The 8,435-nt window shown below is 36.6% G+C and overlaps 1 non-coding gene across 1 annotated transcript; it reads left to right on the top strand.

Moving 5' to 3' along the window:
- Positions 1-969: 969 nt before the first annotated feature.
- LOC138999700 (U6 spliceosomal RNA) lies at positions 970-1,076 on the top strand. The gene has a single exon (XR_011469431.1). It is a non-coding gene; the product is annotated as a U6 spliceosomal RNA (small nuclear RNA).
- The last annotated feature ends 7,359 nt before the right edge of the window (positions 1,077-8,435 follow it).

Below are 8,435 nucleotides of genomic sequence, written 5' to 3'. Positions count from 1 at the left end.
CTAGTTTTTATAAAGCATCATCTTCTTTTTATCTTATTTGAACATTTCTATTTGTTTTTCCTCCAAAATACTAGAAAGACTTCTATTTCTCCTAAAATTTCCAACTAATTATCCTGAGAAATAATATTCCAGAATAAATTCCATTGTGCACACACACACACACACACACACACAAAAATATTCTGGAGAAAACATCTTTTTTTAATAAACACAATTTTAGATTTTTAATTTCACAGCAAGTAAACATACTTTTTTAAGTTATACATGAAATCTCAATAAATTTTTAAATGTTCAGTTTGGATTTTTTCTGATGGCATTTATCAATTTCAGTAACCGGATCTTTGGTTTCAAGGTTCATATAGAGGACAGAATATAGAAGCCTTTGTTCAAAACAAAATATAGTGTTAGATCTATATTCTCTAGTCCTCCACCAAACACACACAAAAAGTCAGGGTCCTTGAAGGCCTACACCATCAGTAAAAGAATAGTCTACAGAACAGTCTTCTATTTGCAAAAAAAAAAAAAGAGAGACAATGAGTAAAAATAGTATTTCTACCTTAACCCATGATCTGAGTGGTAGAAAAAACATCTTTTTGAATATTCATAATATCAAGATGACAAATAAACTTAAAGGCACCCTGGAAGAAGCAAAAGCAAATTCTGCCTAAATAAAAAAAAACTGCAACCTATGCCTATCATGATCCCCACATTAAATCCCACCAAAAAGGGGTCCAGACTGCAAAATTACAAAACTGATAGAAAAACTAGTTTTGCTGAGTTAGATCAACAAATCTAAAAAGAAAATTAGTTAACTGTGAAACCCAGCTGGGGAAAAAAATGATTTTCTATGCTTCAGAAAGTATCAAAGACAAAAAAAATTATGAGAGTGCAAGAGACAAAAATCTGTAATATATATCTAATTAGAGTTCTAATTGAGAAGATAGAGGGAATGTAAAAAATGCAAATTTAGTGCTCACTTCGGCAGCACATATACTAAAATTGGAATGATACAGAGAAGATTAGCATGGCCCCTGCGCAAGGATGGCACACAAATTCGTGAAGCGTTCCATATTTTTTTTTAAAAAAATGCAAATTTAGGTAATGGGTGATAATTTTTCAAAATTGGTAAAACCCATGATTCCTTAGATTTAGGAAATACAATAAATCCAAAACTATATTTAAAAAAGTAATCTATATTTATTTACATAATAGTGAAATTGAACAAAGGGTAGAGATTTGAATAGACATAAAAGTGCATACACGTACAGAAATACCAAGAGAGAGAGAGAGAATTGGTCGGGGAGAGAGAGAACACGTTGAGTTTTGGAAGAGGGGTCTGTAAACAGGTATCTGACTGCATAACTACTTTTCCACACGTCTGTTTTGTGACTTTAAAGACTTTAAGTGCATCTGAGCCAATACCACTTATCAAACATACTCTTCTTTCATATTCCATGTTTTCCATGCGAGCCCATTATTCATTTCTTGGGCCTAATCCTCCTTGACTAACAAAAACTTGAAACCCTAGAATTGCACAATTCTGGTAAATAAGATTTTTCTCATTCCAGTACCAAAGAAACTGGTTGTCAACACAGCATTATCTGACTTTACTCCATCCTGTTTTAGCACCTAAATCAAACCAGTACTTGGCTCTGTCATTTGAGGTGTTTTTAAAGTTATTATTTTAGACATTTGAAAGGAAATAAAATTCTTTTTGTTACAGGTTGAGAAATGGAAGCACATTTGGACATTCTGAACTGCCCTGCTGTTAATTGTTCCCTAAATACACTTACCTTACATTTCCACACCTGACTTCCAGGCTACTTTATCTCTCCATCGGCAAGTGGCACAATGCCCATCAAACACACTGGACTTGTCTTAGCAGGTAAGTTCCAAAGCCTTTCCTGGGGGAGGAGGGGAGGATAGATGAGGTCTCCTCCGAGGAATGGTTCAACACGGAAGTTGCTGTGTGGAGACACACACAACAAGAGCATCCATCCCTCTCCGAAAATGTTATGCCTGTTGACTGTGCTTCTTAGGGTGATGTGCTTTTTTGCTATTTAATGGCTCCACAGCCCCAACATGCATGACAGGTTTTATCAGCCTTGACAGCTGTCTAGAAGAAACAGCAGGCAACCTAAAACTTCAAGGCTTGTACGCAGCTATCTCACAGGTCCTGCCAGAGCTCACAAAGCTGAGTCTGATCAGCACAGAGATGAAGCCCGCCTTGCTGAATGTCTACAGGCTCCTGAAGGGCAGGGCTGTTTTTGTGCAGGAGCCCGGGTTTCAGATTATAGTGAGACTGTATTCACTGGGACCTGAGTGATGACAGTCAGGGCTGTTAAAACAGTCAGTCCAAATTCTTGTCCTTATTCCAGGTATCTCTATGTGCCTGGCAGGGCGCTATCTCTTTGCATCCCCTTGGGATAGCAGTCATGCCTATTGGGCAGCTTGGAGTCCAGGGAGTTCCATCTCTTCATCCCAGTGCCAACTCTAACCCTGAAATCTCCGTCTCCATGGCTCCTGAGACATTCTCTCTGTAGGTGCTACCAGTGGAGTCAGGGACACCTAAGGATTGTTCCTGGTTGGAACAGTCACACTATTGATCTGTGTGACTTAAACTCCCTAAGCTTGAAATTTTCCTCAGTATAAAAACGTTTATGATATCCTCTTTGGAGGGTCACTGTGAGTGTACTGAGGATGCTTTAAAATGCCTAACAGCACAGTGAATGTCACATAATGGTATATAGGTTTATATATATTTTCTTGCCTTTTTATTCATTCTCTCTCTCTCTCTCTCTCTCTCTCTCTCTTTCCCTCCCTCTCATTTTCTCCTGCTTCATTATCTGCTCCTGATCCTCTTGAAAAAGAAATGTGTCATAGAGTATAAATTTCTTTGCTTCAAAGGCAGAGAGATCAGGTTGCAATCAAGCATTGGTTTTTAAAAATTGTATCTATACATTTTTATTTTAAAATAAGATTCCTGAGGAGGTGCAAAAGTAGTACAAATAGGTCCCATGTACCCTTTAACTAACTTTTCTGTAATGATAGAATTTTACATAATCATAATACATCACTCAAAACCAGGAAATTGACATTGGTACAATCATATTATTAACACAATGACATAACTCATTTGGATTCCACTAGTTTCTAGTGCGCTTGAAACACTACTATTTATTGTACCTATAAAATTTTTGCTTAACCTGTCTGAATTCTGAAACACAGGAATAATTTATTAGCATCTTCCTGAACTATTTCTGAGTTCTATCGTAGGTACCTATTGTTAATTATAGCTTAAAGCCATGACTCATAGGTCAGGTTCTGTGGTCACTAAGAGTACAGTTTCTAAAGCCAGAGAGCCTGGCTTTGCGGACCTGACCTCCACTTCCTACATAACTTCTCAGACCCTCAGTTTCTTCATCAGAGAAATGGAAACAATAATAGTACTTGCCCAAGTATAGTTTTGAGAGAATAAAGATAATTTATATATTTGTAAATCACTTCAAGTCGTGCCTAACATATAGTAAATATTGAATGTGTTAGATCTTATTATCTTTATAGTATCTAGTAATTAATAGGAAGAAAATAAATGTCAGTTTGTATTTGTACTTTATTATCCTCATATTCTTAAATATTAGTTTACTTGTTTCTGCCCTCAGTCTTCTTTCTTAATGAGGACAAAAAATTCCTATAAATTCTCATCTAATCCTAGGATTTTAGATTGCCAGATCTATACCTTTGTCTCATTTCTTTCTTTTTACTTCTAGATATGTACTACTAGCTGGAAACTGACATCTCTAAATGAAACTTATTTTTTTTTCCCTCTGAAATACTGTGACCTTGGTAAGAATTCACTATGAACTAACCTGTAGGCACGGAGTGTAATTTCCCTGCATACAGCAGACAGGAGGCAGTGGGAACCCCCTCCAATTTCTCACCTTTCCCTGTTGGCTCCCATAACCTATCCTCACCCTCACCTTTAACTACCCACCATCATAGTCAGGGAGGAGCAGGTCAATTGGACAAAGGGAAAGACAAGGGAGAACTAACCACCTCAGGGTTGGTAAGATGCAAGATCAGGGGCTTCTGGACAGGGTATGGAAACTCAGTTTCTGTTCTGTGGGTGTTGATGATGTTGCATTAACAAGGTGCTCTTCAGTCCATCCTTAAAGGAGGGTAGATCAGTTCCTAGGACTGCCGTCATAACCACAAACTGGGTGGCTTACACAACAGATATTTATTGTCTCATCCTTCCGGAGGCTAGACGTCTAAGTTCCAGGTGTTGGCATTGTTGGTTCTTTCCGTGGATTATAAGACAGATCTGTTCCATGCTTCTTCCCTACATTCTGCTGGTTTGCTGGCAGTCGCTGGCATTCCTTGGTTTCTGAAACGTCACCCAAATCTCTGCCTTCATCTCCTTGTGTATATATTTGTCACCAATGTCTCCCTTTTTATAAAGACGTCAGTTATTTTGGATAAAGGCCCACCATAATAGTCTCCTTTTAACTTAATTACCTCTGTAAAGATTCTATCTCCAAAGAAGGTCACATTCAAAGGTCCTGTTGGGTAAGATTTCAACATATGAATTTGAGTGGGAAAGATAATGAGCCACCAGGTGGGAATGACTGTGTTTCTTTTACTTTCATCTCCTCCTTTGCAAATAGGGGAGAACATCAATTGGCATTACCCTTTAGAAGCAAAATATCATTCGGAGTCAATGTAAGTATTTATGTACAAGTGCTAGAATTTCTTTCTTAAATCTCTTTATGAACTTCAAGCAGGAAACAAGTGTGAGGAAAGAAAACATTAAACTTTTTTTAAATAACGTTGTAAAGAGGGAATTAATAGATATAGAGATAGAGTTGAGGAAGTAAGTTTGGTTCAGATGTCCAAGCCTCAGAGTAGGCCTGCTGTCACCCTATAATCCTGAATGTGCCTCAGAACAAGGAACAAGAAAAGGGACTGATTTTGTGGGACATCGTTTATGTGACCAGGAGGTGTGATAAGTAAAACAATCCTCTGAAGCAAGTAGTAGAGATGGCTCCCCAGGGAAGGTGGGACATTATGGGAAGGAAACACCATTATGCCTATGAGTAGTGTCTTTTCAAATAAATGTATACATACACAAACATATGTATGTATATACATACATGCATGCATACACACATACATACGTACATACATACATGTTTACCCCTACTCTGTGTACCGTTTCTGAATCTCTCCAGTGTTTTCAGCCTAAATACTCTGGGGAGTGGGCTGAGTACTCCCTCACCTTTAGCTTAGAGCTTTTCTAGGTTACCCAAAGAGAAGACAACATGTGACATTGGCATTAGATTATCTACTAGTGACAAACACTGGATTTGATCTGAGTCAAAGGAAGGTACAAAAAATTAGAGTTGAACATTGACAGGAAGGGTTTCTGGGATTCAAGTGACCAGAGCAGATGTTTCCTAGTGATAGGAGTTCAGAATTTCGTTCCACCTAGAAGAATGTTTGATAAGACATCAGGAACAGGGGCTGAGGCAAACAAACAAGAACAGCACATGGGAGACTTGGGACACCTGTGCTCACTAACCTAGAGCCTTCTCCTAATGATCTAAATACTAGCTTCTCCAAATTGCGTTATGAGTACCCTTAATCCCTAAAAACATTTCGAAACTGGATCTCCACAGCACATCAGTTCTGTGGGATGTTCATAAGCACATGTGAAAACAGGATTTGATGGTTAAAAAAATGTATTGCTGGGTTAAGCAGTTCTCTTTAGTACAGAGTATCTCAACACTTTTAGAGTTTGTGCATTAAATTCATATATCATAATTAAAATGTACACAAATAGAACTTACTTTATTTTGAGCACTTGTTTTAGCTGTTTGTTATGGTAGCGCTGAACTACTTCAAGATGCTAATTGTTGTTTGCAATCCCGACTACTATAATAGATACACTCCCAGATCTAAGTGGCCTAGTAAACCAAAGTTAATTCATCACACAAATTCCAAAACAGGTGCTTAGGATCAAAACATGGTTCTCATTTAGTAGTGATTCAAAATACTTTCACTTTCCATACACAGTTTGTAAGAAAATAACTCAGAGAATTGAGTATGGCATGTTTTATGAACTAGGTTTAGAAATGGTGTTTTAGTCAACTCAGGCTGCCATAGCAAAATACAATAGATCGGGGGCTTAAGCAACATAATTAATTTTATCACAGTTCTGGAGACTAAAAGTCCAAGATCAGGGTGCCACCATGGTCAGGTTCTGGTGAGAAATCTCCTCCTGGCTTGCAGATGGCTACATTCTTGCTATATATTTACTTGGCAAGAAAGAGAGGGACATTTTTTTTTTAAATTTTCTTCTTAGAAGGCCACAATCCTATCACATTATAGTCCCACATTATGACTTCATTTAACCTTAGTTACCTCCTAAAGACTCTATATCTATAAATAATCACTTTGGGTGCTAGGCCTTCAACATAAGAATTTTGGAAGGATATAATTCAGTTCATAGCAAGTGGTAAACATCAAGATTCCTTATTTTACAGAAATTTATCTCTATTATTAAGTCATGGATTTTATAGCTAACTCCAGTAGACTCTTGCAAAAGTTTACTTTATCACAGGTAAGGTCAAATAAGAGTATATCCTACTACCACTAAAACAGATCAGTGATACAATATTGAGGAGGACAGAAAGACCTCCTATTGGCTTTGGCTTTTTGATCTCATGCATAAAATTTAAATTCTTAGAGCTTCAGTTAATTCACCTGAAAAAGAAAATGACTTAAACCAGTGCTAGGTGATCACCTACTAGTACAGTGTTCAATCTTTTCCATTCTTGTACTTCTGTTTTAGGTTAATATGGTGTATAATACTGATTAACACTTCATCTTTAATGAATATATTTTTTCAACATACTTTTTTTTGTTTCAATTCCCCCAAAAGTAGATACTAAGGCAAGAATTTTGGACCAAGTATTTCGGTGAAGAATTGAGATTAGCATATAAAACATCCCTTCTTCAAATAAAAAAGAAAGTGATAGTACAAGCAAAGAGAGTTTTATTTACTTACAGCACCAAAGGAGAACACTAACAAAGACAATTTTGAACAGTGTATCATTAGGGAAGTGAGTGTATAATAGTTATTGCCCATGGGTTGGATTCACTAGTTCTTAGGGTGGAACATCAGGAAGAGATCAGTCTTTGTATTAGTTGATTTCATAAGACAGAAGTCTGGTGCAAGCCAGGCAAAGATCCTAACAAAGATTATATATATATATATATATATATATATATATATATATATATATATGTAAGCCACAAGACCTCTGTGGTTTAATTACATGACTGAGAAGGGTGATTTTAAAATTCTCACTCTTACATCATTAGTAGGCATGTTTGTTTTGGTTGTCACAGGGAAGGAAGGAAACCAATAAAAGGTGGAGTAATGCATAAGTTACCCAAGGAGGGACAACCAAAACTGGGGTATTAATCCTTTCATCTCTCATTGATTAAGGATTGCTTCTGGGTTATTAGCTCCGTAGCAGTTCAGACTACCCCTTGCAGGCAGGAGATGGGCAGGGAGCATTCTCATCATTCTCATTCAGAGAGACACAGGAAGCCATGGAAAAGTTTGGGAACTCTATAGGTCATGCTTAGGTTAGAGTGAGGGACATGATAGAGGAGAGGGAACCCATAATGTTTTCTATATCATTTAAAGACAAATCTAAAAAAGTGATACAATTCAGATTGTATTTTTAATTATAGACCTACATTTTATATTTCTTTTTAGATTGCACAATTAAAATATAAAATGCCCTGGCTCAGGGTGACTGAGAAATTATTTTGTAGTAAACACAGAAAAATGTGGAATCCCATTGCTATCTAAACTCAACCCCTGGTCACTGTTAAACAGTTAACCACACATAAAATAGAAGAGAACTATGCTTTAATAATATTAGTCAAGGGATAATAACATCTAAGTATTACCTAAAGATATCTATTACGATAAAGCTTATAAAGCATAAAATACTTTCAAATTGCCTAGTCAAATTGAGAAGTCTTAAATTTGTTAAGATTAAGTTAATTGAACATTAATTTACCATGCTTGTTAAATATGTCTGGAGATTAGTGCACATTAGAAAAATTTAGATTCACCAGATTGTTTATCCAGTAGTTTTCCAAGGTTTGCATTTTACTTATTTGCTTCCTATAGTAGTATACCCCAGACCACTGAAAAGGCCTAGGAATAATGATCAACCTGGTAGCAATGAACAACTATTTCAGCGCTCAGATTATAACCTTGGAAATCCATTAGACACGAAAACCAGAGAGTCTTAGAAAAATGAGTAACTTTAGATCTGTATGATAAAATGTGTAAGGTGATCTTGGATCATCTTCAATGACCAGATTGCAAGAAACTATCAAATATGCCTAGA

Source organism: Myotis yumanensis, unplaced genomic scaffold (genome assembly GCF_028538775.1).
Source record: "Myotis yumanensis isolate MYYU_CA2020_CCGP unplaced genomic scaffold, mMyoYum1.0.hap1 SCAF_1, whole genome shotgun sequence".
In the NCBI taxonomy this organism is placed as follows: Eukaryota; Metazoa; Chordata; class Mammalia; order Chiroptera; family Vespertilionidae; genus Myotis; species Myotis yumanensis.
This window is presented reverse-complemented; position numbering and strand designations above follow the sequence as displayed.